The sequence below is a fragment of the Lactuca sativa genome, chromosome 8, assembly GCF_002870075.4.
Source record: "Lactuca sativa cultivar Salinas chromosome 8, Lsat_Salinas_v11, whole genome shotgun sequence".
Taxonomy (NCBI): Eukaryota; Viridiplantae; Streptophyta; class Magnoliopsida; order Asterales; family Asteraceae; genus Lactuca; species Lactuca sativa.
The window spans coordinates 264,465,573-264,488,076 of NC_056630.2; positions in this window are offsets into that span (position 1 = coordinate 264,465,573).

Below are 22,504 nucleotides of genomic sequence, written 5' to 3' on the forward strand. Positions count from 1 at the left end.
AACCTCAACACTGTTCGCATTCGCCAACTCGAAGAAGCCATGGACGGGACAAGGAGGACCAACGAGGCTCTGCAGCATCAGCTGGCTGCATCCCGAGCCGAAGTTAGGGAACTCCGAGCACGCCAAAGGGCTTATGATCGACACCTTCAGGAAGTTATGCGTCAACTAGAGGATCTGAGAGTTCGCCCAACAAGCAGCCGTCGTCAGTAGAAGACATCTAGTTACCTCACTCTTTTGTTTAAAGGACTAGCCTTTTATCTCTATGTTCCGTAGGTCTTTTGTCTGTAAACGTTCCTAGTTTAAAAGTACCCTAGTTGAACCTCTAAACTGCCAACATTTTCTCTATGGTATGATGTAAGACCTACTGCTAGGTCAATTTTCATGAACTTCTATTGCATCATTAATACCAGTATATTGGCGGATGATTTCTCTATTGCTATAGCTCTTACCCTGATTTCGGATTATGTTGATTTAATCCACGAGACACTCTATTCATATTTGCAATAGGCTCTTACTATAGCTATCATTTCTATGATCTTCCAGTAAAGGATGCCTCCACGAAAGCGTCCCAGCAGAGGAAGACCTGAAACCCAAACCCCTCCTCCACCACCTCCTCCTCCGCAGTTCGATCCGGTATTGTTCCAAGCGGCTGTGACTGCAGCGGTAACAGCAGCCATGGCCCAAATGAACTCGGGTGATGCGAGCGGTGGAAATTCTAGGTTTGGTGAAGTCCACCAACGAGTGCAGGGATGCACTTACAAGGACTTTATGAATTGTAAACCTGCCTTTTTCGATGGTACCGGGGGAATTCTGGCGTTGTCCCAATGGTTCGAAAGGACCGAAGCTGTATTCGAAATGTGCTCTTGTCCTGAGGAGAGCAAAATCAAGTTCGCTACTGCTACCCTCACTAACAGGGCTTTGTCATGGTGGAACGGCCATGTCAACGCACTCTCCTTGGTCACAGCCAATGCCATGGGCTGGGACACTCTAAAAGATCTTATGAGAGGAGAATACTGCCCTAGGGGCGAGGTTCAGAAGCTTGAGGAAGAACTCTAGAACCTCAAGATGAAGGGGACCGACATAACAGCTTATACGGCCAGGTTTTGCGACTTGGCGGCTATGTGTCCCAATATGATCCCCTCTGAAAGCAAGAAGATTGAGCGTTACATCTGGGGTTTAGTGCCCCCGTATCGAGGAAATGTTCTGGCTTCACGCCCTACCACTTTTGACAGCGCCAAGGAATTGGCCCAGAGTTTGATCAACCACGAGATCTCCTCCACTCCAGCAACAACAACCACAACAACCACTGCACCATCCGGATCCTCTGACAGAAAAAGGAAACGGTGGGATAAGAAGAAGGGCAAGAAAACTCAAACCGCCTCCAGGGATCAGCAAATTGTGGCGGTTCATGCTGCCACCATCCCGGCCGTACCAGCTGCTCCAGCCCCACCGAAAGCTTACAGTGGGAACTTGCCTAAATGTCCCAAGTGCCCTTTTCACCACACCGGTCCATGCCGTGAATTGCAGTGTTCCAACTGCGGTCGGAAGGGCCATACTGTCCGGTTTTGCAAGGCCCCTCCCAAACCTATCACACAGGTTCCTGGTACGGGAGTGACCCCAACTTGTTATGGCTGCGGTGAAGCGGGCCATTTTAAGAAGAACTGTCCGAAGACTGCAAATGCTGGGGGAACTGGAAGGTTACTTGCTATCGGTCACAATGAAGCGGTAGCCGATCCCACGGTGGTCACGGGTACGTTTCTTCTCAACAACTCTTATGCCTGTGTCTTATTCGATAGTGGTGCAGAAAGAAGCTTCATAAATCAAAACTTTAAACACTTACTCAAACAAACCCCTCAACCACTAAAAGAAACATTCGTTGTAGAAATGGCTAATGGGAAAACAGAAAGCTCTAATGAAATCTATATAGGATGTACTCTCACGCTAGATGATCACCCCTTTCTAATCGATCTTATACCAGTCTCAATCAAAAATTTCGATGCCATTGTTGGTATGGATTGGCTAAGCCTTCACTACGCCGACATTCTATGCTCCGAGAAAGCCATTCGCATGAACTTTCCGAATCGAGAGACCCTAGTGATATACGGAGATAAGCCAAGTACAAACCTTCGTATCATCTCTAGTATTCAGGCTCAGAAATACTTGCGCAAGGAATATCGCGCCTTTCTTGCTCACGTCGTCGACACTAACCAGAAATCGAAGGATCCAAAAGATATTCCTGTAGTATGCGACTTTCCTGATGTCTTTCCCGAGGATCTCCCAGGCCTACCTCCTAAACGACAGGTTGAATTCAGAATCGACCTAATCCCAGGAGCTACCCCCGTAGCTAAGTCGCCCTACCGCCTAGCGCCCGCCGAAATGCAAGAACTATCCGGTCAACTCAACGAACTGCTTAGCAAGGGCTTTATAAGACCGAGCTTCTCACCTTGGGGAGCTCCGGTCTTGTTCGTGAAGAAAAAGGATGGGTCGTTTCGGATGTGCATCGATTATAGGGAACTCAATAAACTCACGATCAAAAATCGCTATCCTCTCCCTCGTATCGACGACCTATTCGACCAACTCCAAGGAGCCAGTTACTTCTCCAAGATTGATCTTAGATCGGGGTATCACCAATTACGGGTGCTTGAGGAAGATGTTCCAAAGACAGCTTTCCGAACCCGCTACGGGCATTACGAGTTCGTAGTGATGCCCTTTGGACTGACTAACGCCCCCGCGGTATTCATGGATTTGATGAATAGGGTATGTCGTCCATATCTAGATCAGTTCGTCATCGTCTTTATTGACGACATTCTCGTCTACTCTCGAAGCGAGGAAGAGCACAGAAGCCATTTACGATTAGTCCTGGAAACCCTGCGATCCGAGAAGTTGTATGCGAAGTTCTCTAAGTGCGAGTTTTGGATCCGAAGAGTTGAATTCTTAGGACACGTGGTCAGCGAAGACGGAATCCACGTGGACCCCTCCAAAATCAAGGCTATTGAGAACTGGTCAACACCAAAGACGCCTACGGAAATTCGTCAATTTCTAGGCCTCGCTGGCTACTACCGACGATTCATCCAAAACTTCTCTCGGATTGCGAAGCCTCTCACCACGTTAACACAAAAGGGTGTGCCATTCGACTGGGAAGAGAAACAGGAGAAGGCATTCCAGACCCTGAAGCGAGACCTATGCACCGCACCAGTATTATCCCTTCCCGAGGGGACAGAAGATTTCGTCGTATACTGTGATGCATCCAATCAGGGGCTCGGTTGTGTCTTGATGCAACGAGGCAAGGTTATCGCCTATGCCTCGAGACAGCTAAAGAACCACGAAGTGAACTACACAACTCACGACCTCGAGTTAGGAGCGGTCGTCTTCGCACTAAAAATCTGGAGACACTACTTGTATGGGACGAAAAGCGTGGTGTACACTGATCATAAAAGCCTCCAACATATACTAAACCAGAAGGAACTCAACATGAGACAGCGTCGATGGGTCGAACTACTTAACGATTACGACTGCGAAATTAGGTATCATCCGGGGAAAGCCAACGTAGTAGCAGATGCCCTGAGCAGAAAAGAGTATTCCGGACGAAGAACCAAGTCGCTAACCATGACTATACATTCACATCTATCCACGCAGATCAAGGAGGCTCAGCTGGAAGCCTTGAAGCCTGAAAATGTGGCGGGAGAATCCCTGCGCGGAATGGATAAAAATTTGGAGGTTAAGGGTGACGGAGCCTATTACTTTATGGACCGAATCTGGACTCCACGCCATGGAGGTTTCAGGGATTTGGTTATGAGAGAAGCACACAACACTCGCTACTCCGTCCACCCGGGTTCAGATAAAATGTATCTGGATCTCAAAAAGCTTTACTGGTGGCCGAACATGAAAGCAGAGATCGCTACCTTTGTAGGTAAGTGCCTTACTTGCGCGAAGGTCAAAGTAGAATGTCAAAAGCCATCAGGACTCCTCCAACAACCGGAAATACCAGAATGGAAGTGGGAGCGAATCACAATGGACTTCATCACCAAGCTGCCCAAGACAGCAGGTGGATTAGACACCATTTGGGTCATCGTTGACAGGTTGACCAAGTCCGCCCACTTCCTACCCATCAAAGAGACGGATAAGATGGAAAAGCTCACTAGGACTTATATAAAAGAAATAGTGCGATTGCATGGCGTCCCTGTATCTATTATATCAGACAGAGATAGCAGATTCACCTCTAGATTTTGGCAGTCATTACAAGAGGCACTAGGGACGAGGCTGGATATGAGTACAGCCTACCATCCGCAGACTGACGGACAAAGTGAGAGGACGATCCAAACATTAGAAGACATGCTGCGAGCTTGTGTGATCGACTTCGGGAAAACGTGGGATACACACTTACCTCTTGTGGAGTTTTCTTACAACAATAGTTATCACACGAGCATCAAGACAGCTCCATTCGAAGCTCTCTACGGCCGAAAGTGCAGATCCCCATTGTGCTGGGCCGAGGTGGGAGACACGCAGTTAGCTAAAGGACGAGTTCCTGATAGCGCCCTCACTGGTCCAGAGATCATTCGAGAGACGACCGAGAAGATTGTGCAGATACGTGAACGACTAAAAGCCGCTAGGGATCGACAAAAGAGCTACGCCGACAAACGAAGGAAACCCTTGGAATTCCAGGTCGGAGACCGGGTCCTTCTGAAGGTCTCGCCCTGGAAAGGCACGATACGCTTCGGAAAGCGTGGAAAGTTGAACCCAAGGTACATAGGGCCTTTTGAGATTATTGCCAGAATCGGCCCTGTAGCTTACAAACTAAACTTGCCCCGCGAGCTAAGTAACATACATCCGACCTTCCACGTCTCAAACTTGAAGAAATGCCTGTCTGACGAGACTCTCGTGATTCCCCTCGACGAGATCGAGCTCAACGAGAGCCTCAACATCGTGGAAGAGCCTGCGGAGGTATTGGATCGTGAAGTAAAGCAGACGAAACAAAGCCGCATCCCAATTGTGAAGGTTCGGTGGAACGCCAAGCGAGGACCGGAATTCACTTGGGAGCGCGAGGATCAAATGAAACTCAAATACCCTCATCTCTTCGCTTAGTAGTATTGTAATATCGTATCTGTTGTATTCTAAATTTCGGGACGAAATTCCCCTAACGGGGGGATGATGTGACAACCCCAAATCTAATTCCGTTAAAAATCTCATTTTCACTAACGGAACATGTCACTATACGTTATTTATGTAATATTTGGAACTATCAAAATCCGAATATCTAAGACTATGCATGACTTAATGTTATCATAAGTAATATAACTCATATGTGTTAACCCCGTTTAACCTAATAGGGTTGTTTTACCTTTTCAACCACTTCACCCGGGTAAAAAGTTTTAACCCAATTAACTTTAAACATCGGGTAGCCGTGTATCGGGTGCGATTCCCAAGACATATGCAATGGGTGTGCACATCACTTGAACACTCATTCACTACACACTCACTCTCTCTCTCTACTTTCTCTCTCTAGACTCGAAAACGACCCCGATTCCGCTAATTTCCGACTTCCAAACGTAAGTACTCATCCCTTATCTTATCCTAGACATGCTTCATTGAATTTAGGGGTCAAAAACCATAGAAATCAAGAACCATAAAGGAGTTTACGGCCTAAGAAGCTCCTTAGGCCGTAAACCCCCAAATTCATGCCCAAGGCCTTGTTTTTCCTTCTTATGTGTTAGTATACTAATTAAGGCTTTTAACTAGAAGGGTTTGGACCTTAGAACACAAGAAAATGAGGCTTAAAAAGGAGTTTACGGCCCAAGCATGTGCTTAGGCCGTAAACACCTCAAACACCCCACAAATCCATGTTTTAAGCCCCAAAAACACTTCTAGGATGTTAGGTAAATTAGACATGACTCCAAGGAACACTTAGATGCATCAAACAACTCCAATTGAGGCCAAAATGAGGAGTTTACGGCCTAGCCTAGGCTTGGGCCGTAAACACCCAAGAAATGGTGTCAAACAAGTCCCTAAACTACCCTAATGCATGAAAGGAATTAATCTAAGGCCTATGGAAGTGTGTTGTACCATTAAACACTTCATTTTGACACCAAATGGAGAGTTTACGGCCAAGGATGTTCTTGGGCCGTAAACTCCCCATAAATATGTGCCAAATTGCTCCAAACTCACTATAGGGCCTTCTAGGATTTTTCTAAGCCATTTGGGACCATGTTGTACAAGAAAAACTATCATCTTAAGGGACTTATAGGAGTTTACGGCCCAAGAACAAGCCTTGGCCGTAAACTCCCCTAAAATATCACAAATTTAGATGTTTAATCCTTCCCTCTTGGTCCAAAACACACACCACTAAATCAAGGAAGTGAGATAAGGCCTTAAACACACATTTTGGAGTGTCACAAGAGTTTACGGCCAAGCCTAGGGGGCTTACGGCCGTAAACTCCCAATGAATGGCTTTTAAGCCATAAACTCTAAGAGAATAAACTCTAGGACCCTCCCGTAAATCATCCATGGCCTTGTACCACTCCCGGGAACCCTTTCTAGGCCTTAAAACCCCGAAAACGACACTAGAATGTCCAAATTCTATAATGAAAAGCATAAGATGATTAACTTCTTGTAAAATACATATTTCATATGACATTAGGGTCCTAAAAGGTGCTCAAGTGGTTATTTGGTACCAAACGCTCAATCGACACTATTACCCGATTCACCCGATTTCCGCGATTTCAGGTGAGTTCATACCCCTTTAATGAACCTTCCAAGTGTTTTACATGTTTTAGGGGGGAGATACAAGTTGCTTATAAATGTTTATACAAAGTTTTACAGAACAACTTCCGAGTTTCAAGGATTAATCACATGTGATTCACTACTCTTAGTTCAAATCACATGTGATTTGCCCCTATGCCTTATAAACGGGTTTCACCCTTTTCAAACTATTTTTAAGCAGTGAGTCAGATAATAAATGTTCTTTTGGAAAAATACTTTTATTAAATCAATTTACTTATAAAATGTAACCACTCTGATATATTTATATAAATAAGACTTGGAGGACTTAGGACCGACATCTCGCCTTATTTCCTGTTCTTGTTTGATTGTGGGCTTAGGGTAGTAGTTATCCGTCCGACTGTCGTTGATTTCTTACTTATATAATCTGTATATCAGTATGGGATACGAATATTTCTGCTTTCACTAAATACTAAAGTCACTAACGTGCTAAGAAACATCCCCACTAAGATAACCATAATAGGTATGGTTAGGGTCGCTACCGCTACTACTCGCTAAAGCTATTACTAACTACACTATAATACTCACTACCACTAGACGATACACTAGTAAGAGAGTACACTATGATCAATACTAAAAGATATCTACACTATAACAACAGAGAAAACACTAAACAAACAATAATACACTAAACCACTACGAGATACTCTATTCGCTATTCACTACGCCCAGAGTGTTCCAGCAGGAGACGAATCTACATGTATAGATCTATACGGGGCAGACGCTATTACATCCTGACTGTTAACTCAGTCCGCGCCGTACAGGCCCAGGGATGCCACTACTTCACTACACTATGCATGACCGGGAAGGTCATGGGATTCTCTATTATCCACACTATTGGTAATATACAAGGAATACCCTACAACTACATGAAAACACTACACTAAATACTAAACCACATCCCGAAGTAAGTAAGTATCTATCACTAAAGGAAGCTCGCACCTCTATCATGAATCACGGGCTTAACTTATCCTATCACATTTGTCATTTGGAAATTGCCAATGGATTTTTACAATATACTGTTTTCAAAAGAAATAAAGAATGCATACTTTTCTCAGATTGTCGCTTACAATGTAATTCCATGGAAAATATGGGATTTTTCCAAGTTTCTACTACTTATGAACCTAAATGATACATTTTCAACACTAATGTTTTGTATACAAAAACTCACACTAAACTCTTATGAACTCACCAGCTTTATGCTGATAATTGTTTTCAAAATAACTTGTATCTTCAGGTCAAAGATAGACAGGTACAGATGCAGCATTTTTGGAGAAGGTGGAGCACTCAAGACCCATCTCTTATTTTTGGAACTACTTTTGGGTGATTGTTAAACATTACAAAACACGCATGTAATTAAATTCACTATGTAATACTATGGTTGTTTGATTCTTGTTTCTACTATTATACAATTGTGATGATACTGTTCACTACGTCATCCACCCCGAAACGTATTCCGCTGTTATCGGTTTTGGGGTGTGACAGAAACAATGCTCAACAAAGCTTTGCCAAATTGCATAGTCTTCAATAGTGGAACTCAAGAATCAAACAACGCTCATCAAAGCTTTGCTTAAATTACATAGACTTCTATTGTGGAACTCAAGAATCAAACAATGCTCATCAAAGATTTGCTTAAATTGCATAGACTTCTATTGTGGGACTCAAGAATAAAACAATGCTCATCAAAGCCTTGCTTAAATTGCATAGACTTCTATTGTGGAACTCAAGAAGTAAACGATACTCATCAAAGCTTTGCTAAATTACAAAGACTTCTATTATGGAGCTAAAGAATAAAACAATGCCCATCAAAACTTTTGTAAAATTGCATGGACTTCGATTATGTATCTCAAGAATATAAGAATGCTCATCTAACATTCGCTAAATTATGAAGACTACTTCTATTGTGGAACTCTAGAATTAAACATTGCTCATAAAAGCTATGGTAAATTGCATAAACTTTTAATGTGGAACACAAGAATGAATCCATGCTCATCAAAGCTTTGCTTAAGTCGCATACACTTCTATTGTGGAACTCAAGAACTAAAGAATGCTCATTTAATTTTTGCTAAATTGCAAATATTACTTCTATTGTGGAACTTAAGAATTAAACAATGCTCATCAATGTTTTGATAAATTACATAGACTTCCAATGTGGAACTCAAGAATGATACAGTGCTCAACAAACCTTTGCTAAATTGTATTGTCTACTATTGTGGAACTCAAGAATCAAACAATGCTCATCAAAGATTTTCTTAAATTGCATAGACTACTATTGTGGAACTCAAGAACCAAACAATGCTCACCAAAGCTTTGCTTACATTGCATAAACCTCTATTGTGGTACTCAAGAATTAAACGATGATCATCAAAGCTTTGCTAAATTGGATAAACTTCTAATGTGGAACTCAATAATGAAACAATGGTCACTAAAGCTTTGCATAAATTTCATAGACTTCTATTGTGGAACTCAAGAATTAAACAATGCTCTTAAAAGTTTTGCCAAATTGCGAAGACTACTTCTATTGTGCAACTCTAGAATTAAACAATGCTCATCAAAGCTGTGCTAAATTGCATTGAGTTCTAATGTGGAACCGTAGAATGAAACATTGCTCATCAAAGCTTTGCTTAAATTGCATAGACTTCTATTATGGAACTCAAGAATTAAACAATGCTCATCAATGCTTTGCTAAATTGCATAGACTTCCAATGTGGAAACAAAGAATGAAACAATGCAATCAATGCTTTGCTAAATTGCATAGACTTTTATTTTAGAACTCAAGAATCAAATAATGCTCATCAAAGCTTTTCTTAAATTGCATATAGTTCTATTGTGGAACTCAAGAATTAAACAATGCTCATCAAAGCTTTGCTTTAAATGCATAGACTTCTATTGTGGAACTCAAGATAAAAACGATGCTCATCAAAGATTTGCTAAATTACAAATAATTCTAATGTAGAACTCAAGAATAAACTAGTGCTCATCAAAGCTTTTCTAAAATTTGATGGACTTCGATTGTGGAACTAAAGAATAAAACAATGCTCATCTAAGCTCTACTAAATTCATAGACTTCTAACGTGGAACTCAAGAATGAAATAATGCTCATGAAAGCTTTGCTTAAATTGCATAGACTTTTATTGTGGAACTCAAGATTTAAACAATGCTCATCAAAGTTTGCTAAATTTCGAAGACTACTCCTATTGTGGAACTCTAGAATTAAACAATGTCCATCAAAGCTTTGCTAAATTGCATAGACTTCTAATGTGGAACTTAAAACAATGCTCATCAAAGCTCCACATAAATTGCATACACTTCTATTATGGAACTCAAGAATGAAACAATGCTCAACAAAGCTTTGCCAAATTGCATAGTCTTCAATTGTGGAACTCAAGAATCAAACAACGCTCATCAAAGCTTTGCTTAAATTACATAGAGTTCTATTGTGGAACTCAAGAACCGAACAATGCTCATCAAAGATTTGATTAAATTGCATAGACTTCTATTGTGGAACTCAAGAACAAAACAATGCTCATCAACGCTTTTCTAAAATTTCATGGACTTCGATTATGGATCTCAAGAATAAAATAATGCTCATCTAACATTCGCTAAATTGCGAAGACTACTTCTATTGTGGAACTCTACAATAAAACAATGCTCATCAAAGCTATGCTAAATTGCATAAACTTCTAATGTGGAACTCAAGAATGAATCATTGCTAATCAAAGCTTTGCTTAAGTTGCATACACTTCTATTATGGAACTCAAGAATTAAAGAATGCTCATTAAAGTTTTGCTAAATTGCAAATATTACTTTTATTGTGGAACTTAAGAATTAAAGAATGCTCATCAATGTTTTGATAAATTGCATAGACTTCCAATGTGGAACTCAAGAATGAAACAGTGCTCAACAAACCTTTGCTAAATTGTATTGTCTTCTATTGTGGAACTCAAGAATCAAACAATGCTCATCAAATCTTTTCTTAAACTGCATAGACTACTATTGTGGAACTCAAGAATCAAAAATTGCTCACCAAAGCTTTGCTTACATTGCATAAACTTCTATTGTGGTACTCAAGAATTAAACGATGATCATCAAAGCTTTGCTAAATTGGATAAACTTCTAATGTGGAAATCAATAATGAAACAATGGTCATCAAAGCTTTGCAAAAATTGCATAGACTTCTATTATGGAACTTAAGAATTAAACAATGCTCTTAAAAGTTTTGCCAAATTGCGAAGACAACTTCTATTGTGGATCTCTAGAATTAAACAATGCTCATCAAAGCTGTGCTAAATTGCATTGAGTTCTAATGTGGAACTCAAGAATGAAACATTGCTTATCAAAGCTTTGCTTAAATTGCATAGACTTCTATTATGGAACTCAAGAATTAAACAATGCTCATCAATGCTTTGCTAAATTGCATAGACTTCCAATCTGGAAACCAAGAATGAAACAATGTCATCAATGCTTTGCTAAATTGCATAGACTTTTATTTTGAAACTCAAGAATCAAACAATGCTCATCAAAGCTTTGCTTAAACTGCATATAGTTATATTGTGGAACTCAAGAATAAAAGAATGCTCATCAAAGCTTTGCTTTAATTGCATAGACTTCTATTGTGGAACTGAAGAATTAAACGATGCTCATCAAAGCTTTGCTAATTTACAAAAACTTCTAATGTGGAACTCAAGAATAAAACAATGCTCATCAAATCTTTTCTAATATTGCATGCACTTCGATTGTGGAACTAAAGAATAAAACAATGCTCATCTAACCTTCGCTATATTGCGAAGACTACTTCTATTGTGGGACTCTAGAAGTAAACAATGCTCATTAAAGCTATACTAAATTACATCGACTTCAAATGTGGAACTAAAGAATGAAATAATGCTCATCAAAGCTTTGCTTAAATTGCATAGACATTTAATGTGGAACTCAAGATTTAATCAATGCTCATCAAAGCTTTTCTAAATTTCGAAGACTACTTCTATTGTGGAACTCTAGAATTAAACAATGCTCATCAAAGCTTTGCTAAATTGCATAGACTTCTAATGTGGAACTTAAAACAATGCTCATCAAAGCTCTACATAAATTTTATACACTTCTATTATGGAACTCAAGAATGAAACAAAGCTCAACAAAGCTTTGCCAAATTGCATAGTCTTCAATAGTGGAACTCAAGAATCAAACAACGCTCATCAAAGCTTTGCTTAAATTACATAGACTTCTATTGTGGAACTCAAGAATCAAACAATGCTCATCAAAGATTTGCTTAAATTGCATAGACTTCTATTGTGGAACTCAAGAATAAAACAATGCTCATCAAAGCCTTGCTTAAATTGCATAGACTTCTATTGTGGAACTCAAGAAGTAAACGATACTCATCAAAGCTTTGCTAAATTACAAAGACTTCTATTATGGAGCTCAAGAATAAAACAATGCTCATCAAAACTTTTGTAAAATTGCATTGACTTCGATTATGGATCTCAAGAATATAAGAATGCTCATCTAACATTCGCTAAATTGCGAAGACTACTTCTATTGTGGAACTCTAGAATTAAACATTGCTCATCAAAGCTATCAAAGCTTTGCTTAAGTTGCATACGCTTCTATTGTGGAACTCAAGAATTAAAGAATGCTCATTTAATTTTTGCTAAATTGCAAATATTACTTCTATTTTGGAAGTTAAGAATTAAACAATGCTCATCAATGTTTTGTTAAATTGCATAGACTTCCAATGTGGAACTCAAGAATGAAACACTGCTCAACAAACCTTTGCTTAATTGTATTGTCTACTATTGTGGAACTCAAGAATCAAACAATGCTCATCAAAGATTTTCTTAAATTACATAGACTACTACTGTGGAACTCAAGAACCAAACAATGCTCACCAAAGCTTTGCTTACATTGCATAAACCTCTATTGTGGTACTCAAGAATTAAACGATGGTCATCAAAGCTTTGCTAAATTGGATAAACTTCTAATGTGGAACTCAATAATGAAACAGTGGTCATCAAAGCTTTGAATAAATTGCATAGACTTCTATTGTGGAACTCAAGAATTAAACAATGCTCTTCAAAGTTTTGCCAAATTGCGAAGACTACTTCTATTGTGCAACTCTAGAATTAAACAATGGTCATCAAAGCTGTGCTAAATTGCATTGAGTTCTAATGTGGAACCCTAGAATGAAACATTGCTCATCATAGCTTTGCTTAAATTGCATAGACTTCTATTGTGGAACTCAAGAATTAAACAATGCTCATCAATGCTTTGCTAAATTGCATAGACTTCCAATGTGGAAACCAAGAATGAAACAATGCAATCAATGCTTTGCTAAATTGCATAGGCTTTTATTTTGGAACCCAAGAATCAAATAATGCTCATCAAAGCTTTGCTTAAATTGCATATAGTTCTATTGTGGAACTCAAGAATAAAACAATGCTCATCAAAGCTTTGCTTTAAATGCATAGACTTCTATTGTGGAACTCAAGAATTAAACGATGCTCATCAAAGCTTTGCTAAATTACAAAAACTTCTAATGTGGAACTCAAGAATAAACCAGTGCTCATCAAAGCTTTTCTAAAATTGCATGGACTTCGATTGTGGAACTAAAGAATAAAACAATGCTCATCTAACCTTCGCTATATTGCGAAGACTACTTCTATTGTGGAACTCTAGAATTAAACAATGCTCATCAAAGCTATACTAATTTGCATAGACTTCTAATGTGGAACTCAAGAATGAAACAATGCTCATGAAAGCTTTGCTTAAATTGCATAGACTTTTATTGTGGAACTCAAGATTTAAACAACGCCCGTCAAAACTTTGCTTAAATTACATAAACTTCTATTGTGGAACTCAAGAACCAAACAATGCTCATCAAAGATTTGCTTTAATTGCATAGACTTCTATTGTGGAACTCAAGAATAAAATAATGCTCATCAACGCTTTTCAAAAATTTCATGGACTTCGATTATGGATCTCAAGAATAAAATAATGCTCATCTAACATTCGCTAAATTGCGAAGACTACTTCTATTGTGGAACTCTACAATAAAACAATGCTCATCAAAGCTATGCTAAATTGCATAAACTTCTAATGTGGAACTCAAGAATGAATCAATGCTCATCAAAGCTTTGCTTAAGTTGCATACACTTCTATTGTGGATCTCAAGAATTAAAGAATGCTCATTAAAGTGTTGCTAAATTGCAAATATTACTTCTATTGTGGAACTTAAGAATTAAACAATGCTCATCAATGTTTTGATAAATTGCATAGACTTCCAATGTGGAACTCAAGAATGAAACAGTGCTCAACAAACCTTTGCTAAATTGCAATGTCTTCTATTGTGGAACTGAAGAATCAAACAATGCTCATCAAAGCTTTTCTTAAATAACATAGACTACTATTGTGGAACTCAAGAATCAAAAAACGCTCAACAAAGCTTTGCTTACATTGCATAAACCTCTATTGTGGTACTCATGAATTAAACGATGATCATCAAAGCTTTGCTAAATTGGATAAACTTCTAATGTGGAACTCAATAATGAAACAATGGTCATCAAAGCTTTGCAAAAATTGCATAGACTTCTATTGTGGAACTCAAGAATTAAACAATGCTCTTAAAAGTTTTGCCAAATTGCGAAGACTACTTCTATTGTGGATCTCTAGAATTAAACAATGGTCATCAAAGTTGTGCTAAATTGCATTGAGTTCTAATGTGGAACTAAAGAATGAAACATTGCTCATCAAAGATTTGCTTAAATTGCATAGACTTCTATTGTGGAACTCAAGAATTAAACAATGCTCATCAATGCTTTGCTAAATTCCATAGACTTCCAATGTGGAAACCAAGAATGAAACAATGTCATCAATGCTTTGCTAAATTGCATAGACTTTTATTTTGGAACTCAAGAATCAAACAGTGCTCATCAAAGCTTTGCTTAAACTGCATATAGTTCTATTGTGGAACTCAAGAATAAAAGAATGCTCATCAAAGCTTTGCTTTAATTGCATAGACTTCTATTTTGGAACTCAAGAATTAAATGATGCTCATCAAAGCTTTGCTAATTTACAAAAACTTCTAATGTGGAACTCAAGAATAAAACAATGCTCATCAAAGCTTTTCTAATATTGCATGGACTTCGATTGTGGAACTAAAGAATAAAACAATGCTCATCTAACCTTCGCTATATTGCGAAGACTACTTCTATTGTGGGATTCTAGAATTAAACAATGCTCATCAAAGCTATACTAAATTCCATAGACTTCTAATGTGGAAGTCAAGAATGAAATAATGCTCATCAAAGCTTTGCTTAAATTGCATAGACTTTTATTGTGGAACTCAAGATTTAAACAATGCTCATCAAAGCTTTGCTAAATTTCCAAGACTACTTCTATTGTGGAACTCTAGAATTAAACAATGCTCATCAAAGCTTTGCTAAATTGCATAGACTTCTAATGTGGAACTTAACACAATGCTCATCAAAGCTCCACATAAATTGCATACACTTCTATTATGGAACTCAAGAATGAAACAATGCTCAACAAAGCTTTGCCAAATTGCATAGTCTTCAATTGTGGAACTCAACAATCAAACAACGCTCAGCAAAGCTTTGCTTAAATTATATAGACTTCTATTGTGGAACTCAAGAATCAAACAATGCACATCAAAGATTTGCTTAAATTGCATAGACTTCTATTGTGGAACTCAAGAATAAAACAATGCTCATAAAAGCCTTGCTTATATTGCATAGACTTCTATTGTGGAACTCAAGAAGTAAACGATACTCATCAAAGCTTTGCTAAATTACAAAGATTTCTATTATGGAGCTCAAGAATAAAACAATGCTCATCAAGAATATAAGAATGCTCATCTAACATTCGCTAAATTGCGAAGACTACTTCTATTGTGGAACTCTAGAATTAAACATTGCTCATCAAAGCTATGCTAAATTGCATAAACTTTTAATGTGGAACTCAAGAATGAATCAATGCTCATCAAAGCTTTGCTTCAGTTGCATACACTTCTATTGTGGAACTAAAGAATTAAAGAATGCTCATTTAATTTTTGCTAAATTGCAAATATTACTTCTATTGTGGAACTCTAGATTTAAACAATGTCCATCAAAGCTTTGCTAAATTGCATAGACTTCTAATGTGGAACTTAAAACAATGCTCATCAAAGCTCCATATAAATTGCATACACTTCTATTATGGAACTCAAGAATGAAACAATGCTCAACAAAGCTTTGCCAAATTGCATAGTCTTCAATTGTGGAACTCAAGAATCAAACAACGCTCATCAAAGCTTTGCTTAAATTACATAGACTTCTATTGTGGAACTCAAGAACAAAACAATGCTCATCAAAGATTTGCTTTAATTGCATAGACTTCTATTGTGGAACTCAAGAATAAAATAATGCTCATCAACGCTTTTCAAAAATTTTATGGACTTCGATTATGGATCTCAAGAATAAAATAATGCTCATCTAACATTCGCTAAATTGCGAAGACTACTTCTATTGTGGAACTCTACAATTAAACAATGCTCATCAAAGCTATGCTAAATTGCATAAACTTCTAATGTGGAACTCAAGAATGAATCATTGCTCATCAAAGCTTTGCTTAAGTTGCATACACTTCTATTGTGGAACTCAAGAATTAAAGAATGCTCATTAAAGTTTTGCTAAATTGCAAATATTACTTTTATTGTGGAACTTAAGAATTAAAGAATGCTCATCAATGTTTTGATAAATTGCATAGACTTCCAATGTGGAACTCAAGAATGAAACAGTGCTCAACAAACCTTTGCTAAATTGTATTGTCTTCTATTGTGGAACTCAAGAATCAAACAATGCTCATCAAATCTTTTCTTAAATTGCATAGACTACTATTGTGGAACTCAAGAATCAAAAATTGCTCACCAAAGCTTTGCTTACATTGCATAAACCTCTATTGTGGTACTCAAGAATTAAACGATGATCATCAAAGCTTTGCTAAATTGGATAAACTTCTAATGTGGAAATCAATAATGAAACAATGGTCATCAAAGCTTTGCAAAAATTGCATAGACTTCTATTATGGAACTTAAGAATTAAACAATGCTCTTAAAAGTTTTGCCAAATTGCGAAGACAACTTCTATTGTGGATCTCTAGAATTAAACAATGCTCATCAAAGTTGTGCTAAATTGCATTGAGTTCTAATGTGGAACTCAAGAATGAAACATTGCTCATCAAAGCTTTGCTTAAATTGCATAGACTTCTATTATGGAACTCAAGAATTAAACAATGCTCATCAATGCTTTGCTAAATTGCATAGACTTCCAATCTGGAAACCAAGAATGAAACAATGTCATCAATGCTTTGCTAAATTGCATAGACTTTTATTTTGAAACTCAAGAATCAAACAATGCTCATCAAAGCTTTGCTTAAACTGCATATAGTTATATTGTGGAACTCAAGAATAAAAGAATGCTCATCAAAGCTTTGCTTTAATTGCATAGACTTCTATTGTGGAACTGAAGAATTAAACGATGCTCATCAAAGCTTTGCTAATTTACAAAAACTTCTAATGTGGAACTCAAGAATAAAACAATGCTCATCAAATCTTTTCTAATATTGCATGCACTTCGATTGTGGAACTAAAGAATAAAACAATGCTCATCTAACCTTCGCTATATTGCGAAGACTACTTCTATTGTGGGACTCTAGAAGTAAACAATGCTCATTAAAGCTATACTAAATTACATCGACTTCAAATGTGGAACTAAAGAATGAAATAATGCTCATCAAAGCTTTGCTTAATTTGCATAGACATTTAATGTGGAACTCAAGATTTAATCAATGCTCATCAAAGCTTTGCTAAATTTCGAAGACTACTTCTATTGTGGAACTCTAGAATTAAATAATGCTCATCAAAGCTTTGCTAAATTGCATAGACTTCTAATGTGGAACTTAAAACAATGCTCATCAAAGCTCTACATAAATTTTATACACTTCTATTATGGAACTCAAGAATGAAACAATACTCAACAAAGCTTTGCCAAATTGCATAGTCTTCAATAGTGGAACTCAAGAATCAAACAACGCTCATCAAAGCTTTGCTTAAATTACATAGACTTCTATTGTGGAACTCAAGAATCAAACAATGCTCATCAAAGATTTGCTTAAATTGCATAGACTTCTATTGTGGAACTCAAGAATAAAACAATGCTATGCTGCTACTTTTTCGCTTTCTCTCTCTACTTTCTCTCTCTACCCTTGATTCTTTCTGACGGTGGTGCGATCTAGTTTCGATTCATCGGTGCTGCTTTTCCGACGTATTTCATTTATTTTGGTGAAGCAATTTCTCTTCTATTTCCATTGTCTTAATGGGAGCATCATCCAAATCGGATCGATTGAAGGAAGTGAAGGTTAAACCTCCGGATAAAAGTGCTACTGTTCGGTACACTAAGACTGAAGTGGATGTGAAGGATCTAGTTCCGCCTGGAATTATTGAGCAATCTTCAGCTACGATCTATAAAGCTCGTCGTAAGCCTAGTGTCTCTGGAGCTGTTGCGTCAGGAATTGGTAAAGCTGAGTGGAAAATGGAGGGGAAAGCTTTCAGAGTTAAGAATAGAGCTCGGAAAATTGTGGATGGGATATCTCCGATGGATGCTGAAGAGTACTTTGATGAGGAAGATTCAGAAGAAGAAACTGAAGTTGATTTGGATTCTGTAAAAGTGTGGGAGGTGGATTCTAAGATTTCTTTGACTGGGAATGATAGTTCTATAAAGGGAATGAAGAATGGAGGTTCTGAAGAGATGCAGACAATTGGATCATTCATGGGTAATATTCCTTCAGGTAATACTGCTAACCTAATGAAGAATTGGGATGGATCAAAAGCGAGTGATGAAATATTGAATCATGTTTCGGATTTGAAGAATGTCACAAATGAAATGTTGAGAGTTAATTCTAACATTATCGTCTGTGATGATTCTAATCAATTCAGTTCTAATTTGAATGATAAAAAAATTGGGGAATCTAGATCTGATGTTGATAAGGGTATCATTGACAATGAAGAATTCATTCCAGGGGTTGGGTTTCAATTTCTTAGTAAATTGAAGGAGGATAAGGCTGTGGGGAAAGAAGATGATAATGGGATGAAACAGAATATGGATATGGATACTTCAAATTTGATTAAACAAATTGATATGGATGAAGGCATTAATGAAGATGACAGCAATTCTGAAGAGGAAGGGGAAGTTGAAACAAGTGAAGAGGAGTCCAGTGAAGATGAGGAAATAATGATGGAAGAGGAGACTAAAGAGAAGAGTAATATTATAGATAAAGGGAAGGTGGAGGCTGGTACTGTAATCAATAGTATTAGTACTCTTCCTTCTATTTTGGGAGCTGCTAATAAAGGCAAAAAGGAGGAAAGTGATATGCAGGGGAAATTAGAGAATTCTTATGCTGGTGTTTTAAAGGGGAATAGACACAAAGGTAAAATAGATGTGAGATATATGCCTGGGGAAATAGGTAATGAAGATGATCCTGTTATTATCCCAATTGAAAATCTTAAGAGTGCTAGTATACCTTTCGTGAATACTCTTTATGGGTATATGATTGATAAGAAATTGGCTTTCCCAGTGATACAAAAAGAAGTCAGAAGATTATGGAAGAATGTGGGACTTGAAGAGGTGTTTATGAATAATAAAGGATTTTTTTTCTTTAAATTTAGTGATGAACAGGGGATGTTGTCTGTTTTGGAAGAGAGTCCATGGCTAATGTTCAATAATATGCCACTTTTTCTTCAAAGATGGAGACCAGGGTTGACTTTAACTAAGAATAGTCATGATAAGATTCCTGTTTGGGTCAAAATATATGATTTACCTTTGGAAGTATGGAGTGGAGAGAATCTGTGTATTATTGCTAGTAAATTGGGAATCCCTCTTGCTTTTGATTCATTTACTGAAGAGATGTGCTTGGAACATAAGGGAAGGAATGCCTATGCTAGAATCTTAATTGAAATGTCGGCTGGAAAAGAATGGAAGAAAAGTATTGATGTTTCAACTTGGGATTTTGTTACTAATATGGCTGTTATTCAAAGATTTGAAGTGGAGTATGCTTGGGTGCCTTCTAGATGCAGCCATTGCAAGGTTTATGGACATATGGACAAGATATGTATGGCAAGTATGAAGGGTAGTAATTCAGCACAAAATGGGAATAATGGAATTAATAAGGAGGATAAAGGGAAATCTGTGATTGATAATGAAGGGTATATTGAAGTTGTGAATAAAAGAAATAAGAATGTCAAAGATGGAGAAGGTACTAGTAAAACATTGATGAATTCAGTTAATAATGTTAATCAAAAATACAATGGGAGGAATAATATTTCTAGAGCGGGAAATAAATTCAGGGGACAAAATTGGAATAGAGGTGGAAATGGACGGGGGCAAAATGGGTATGTGAACAATAAAGGGGTAAGTCACTGGAATATGGAGAAAAATAAAAGATACGAGAAGGTAACTGGGCAATATGATAATAATGATAGGAGCTATAAGGGAGGAATTAAACAGGGAGTAAGTGAAAAGAATGTTATCGAAAAAGAGGAGAATAAAAAGATGGTTAAGAAAGCTGATAATAGCAATGTAAACAGTTTTGAAATTTTGGGGGTGTTTGATGAGGAAGTTATAATTGGAATGGAAGAGGATGATAGAGGAGATAAGAATGGTGTTATTTCTGAAAATCAGACTTGTGTTCAAACTACTTTTGATGATAGTGGTTTGAATAATGATTTGATTCATTCTATGGGGATTAGAAAAGAAGATTTAGAATTGGTTAACAATGAAAATAAGATAGATAGCATAAGGGATAATAAAAGCAGCAGCAAAGGTGAGTTTTCTCAGGCATTTGAGGTGGTAAATGTCAAGAATAATGTTGTTATCCAATGATGTCGATAGGTGTTTGGAATATCAGAGGGTTGAATAAAGGAGTTAAGCAAAAAGAGGTTATTGATGTTATTAAGGAGAATAATCTGGGGATATGTGCTGTGCTTGAAACCCATGTCAAAATATTAAATCTCAAGAGTGTTTGTGCTAAAACTTTTGGACATTGGGATTGGGTTTCTAATAATAGTTGTTGCGAGGATGGAACTAGGATCATAGTTGGATGGAATCCTAGAATTGTGGATGTGATGGTGATTTCTCAATCTAGACAAGTTATTCACTGTTATGTTAGATTCTGTGAATCTAATTATAGCATGTATTTGTCTTTTATTTATGCTGCTTCCAATTATCTGGATAGAAGAGATTTATGGGAGAATCTGAAGAAACATAAAATGGTGGTTAAAGAGGATGCTTGGGGACTTTTAGGAGATTTCAATGTGGCTTTAAAACATTCGGAATATTCTGAAGGATGTTCTAGTTTTCCTAAAGGTGTTGAAGACTTTATTGAATGTATTAACTGTTTAGATATTGAGGACCTGAATTCGACTGGTTTCCAATTTACTTGGAACAAAACACCTGCTGGAAGTATGGGTCTCCTGAAGAAATTGGATAGAGTGATGACTAATTTGAAGTTTGTTTCAGATTATCCTTTGGCTCATGCTATATTCAAGCCTTATCGAATTTCAGATCACTGTCCGGCTGTTCTTAATATACCATTGAGTAAAATGAGATGGCGACCTTCTTTCAGATTTGCTAATTTTATTACTGAGAAGGAAGAATTTTTACCTATGGTCAAGAAAGTTTGGGATGAAAACATTGAAGGATTTTATATGTTTAAGGTTTGTCAGAAATTGAAGATTCTTAAAAAACATTGTAGGGATCTTTGTAACAGCTACAGAGGATATGGGAAGCGAATACAGGAGCTAAGGAAAAATCTGGAAAGTAAACAAATGGAGATTGATTGTAATCCTTTTGATCATAAGATTAGGAATGAGCATGCTGATCTATTGCTCAAATTTAATGAAGCTTGTAATGATGAAGAGAAGCTTTTATTCCAAAGAGCTAAAATTAAATGGATTCAGGAAGGTGATAATAATACTAAATTTTTTCATAGTATTGTGAAGAGTAGGGGCAATAAAAATAGAATTATGAGGGTTTTGGATGAAGATGGAAGATGGGTTAGTGGAATTGCTTTGAAGGATAAATTTGTTTCGTATTTTAAAATTTTCTTGGGGTGTAAGGATGATACTGTTATACCGGAATTAAATGAAGATCTTTTCAATAACAGGTTAGACAGTTCTGATGCTATTAATATGATCAGAGTGGTGACTGATGAAGAAATTAAAGCTGCCATGTTTGAAATTGATGACAATCGAGCTCCAGGACCTGATGGTTATTCTTCAAAATTTTTCAAGAGTGCCTGGAATATTATTGGATCGGAGGTTTGCAAAGCAGTGAGAGAATTTTTTTGGACAGGGAAGCTTCTTAAAGGGATAAATGCTACGAGAGTTATTTTAATTCCTAAAGTGGATATGCCGAGGAAGGTTGCTGATTTTAGACCTATAGCCTGCTGCAATACTTTGTATAAATGTATTAGTAAGGTTATAGTGAATAGAATTAGAAGCTGTTTGGGGAAAATTGTTAGTAAGAATCAATCTGCTTTCATTCCTGGAAGATCGATCTTGGATAATATACTTCTTGCGCAGGAATTGATGGTGGGATATAATAACAAGAGGGGAGTTCCAAAGTGCACCTTAAAAATTGATATTCAAAAAGCATATGATACAGTGGATTGGGAGTTTCTT